Below are 1,573 nucleotides of genomic sequence, written 5' to 3'. Positions count from 1 at the left end.
CAGCTCCCTCCTGCAAAGCAAATGTCCCCTTGGCACCAATCAAGCCCCCCCTTTGCTGTCCCTTTGCTACCCCAAGCAGAATAGACTCCTTCAGCCTCCTAGCACAAGGTCTACTTCCCGGTTGCTGGGTATTTTTATTTTTTCCATCCTCTGGTATGCTTAGCCACCTTCGGCAGGATAGTTTCACTTACCCTGTGCATAAGGCAGAGTCTTGCTCCCACACTTGTCAGAGATTTCTGTCTCCAAGGAAGGCGTTCCCCCCTTCTTCCTCGCCCTGGAAAATGCCCATTGAGATAATTACATGACCATCTTGATGTCCTCCACTGAGCTTCTGGCTTCCCATGAGCTGATCTGAAGCCTTTCCTCCAAGACAGATGCATTAGTTTGCATCAGGTTGGGTTACTCACATGCATTTTCCTGGGCTGTGCTTATCCAGGTAATTCAGATCACCCTGTGACTGTGACCTGCCCTCCCCAGTACGTCCATCACTCACCGTGCCACCTGCGGTTTATCATCGGAAAAGACCCTGACTTAAATCATTGATAATGATATTGAAATGCATTGGACCAAGGAATAATCCCTGAGGGTAGCCAAGGAAACAGCAACCCGTTAAGTTGTCGGCAAACCAGGTTTGGCTCTGCCTCATGTGGTCATGGCAGATAAGACCAATGTTTTAATCAAAATATTGTAGGTAGTAAATCAAGCACTTTCAGAAGAACTGCCCTGCCATGTAAGTCCGATAGGCCAGAGCAGACTTATCACACCATGTTTTTAATAGGGGCCGTAGCCAGAGGCCTCTGGCTTATCTTTCACAACACTACAAAGAGACTCTTCTTGCTTTTAAGATGAAAGCACAGAAAAAAATGTCCTTTTCTGCATTCTCCATAAGAAGCAACTAAAGCCTCAACCATGGACCACATCTCACATGTATTTGGAAAGTACTAAAAGAATGGTGATTACATCTGGATGGGAGAAATGGACATGAGTAAAACAGATGTCTCATCCCCACAGAAGTGCTCCAGCCTCATGACTCTTCCCAGGGCCAAAAATTTTGCCACTGGCTGGCACAGCACATCCCACAGCTTACTTGAAATATTGGTCCCTCCAGGACATTTTAGCTAAGTTGTGTCTTGAGATGGTGTATGTACCCATGGAGTGCTGCAGTGCACCAGTGTGGGCAGATAAGCACCAGCTGCAGCAATGCTCTCATCCCTCCACTGCATGGCATGGAGGGGGCAGTGCTGCACCTCTAGGCTACAGAAAGCCCAGGGCTGCAACCTAATGTTCCCAGTGCCTTTGGCTCTCCTCTGCAAAAGTGTAGGTTGGAGATATAGAAAAGCTGAGCTGCTGCTGAGAGCAGGAACACAGACTCTTCTGCAGAGTCACCTGCTTTAAAAAATTATCTGATTGTTAGTGTGTCTCTTTGAAGAAACTGAGCTCAGTTTTTTGTCGAATCATGACAGTTCTGGTGTGAACCAGTTGTTTTTATGTGGTGATCATTTGCATAAAATTTTCCATGGCAAGATGAGCTCCTTTGAATGCAGCCTGCTAAAACAATGGCAGTCAGGGCAAG

The sequence above is a fragment of the Empidonax traillii genome, unplaced genomic scaffold (assembly GCF_003031625.1).
Source record: "Empidonax traillii isolate 1590-97213 ecotype Southwest subspecies unplaced genomic scaffold, ASM303162v1 scaffold771:size604852, whole genome shotgun sequence".
NCBI classification, from domain to species: domain Eukaryota; kingdom Metazoa; phylum Chordata; class Aves; order Passeriformes; family Tyrannidae; genus Empidonax; species Empidonax traillii.
The sequence above is the reverse complement of the archived record's forward strand: the minus strand, read 5'-3'. Positions refer to the sequence as shown.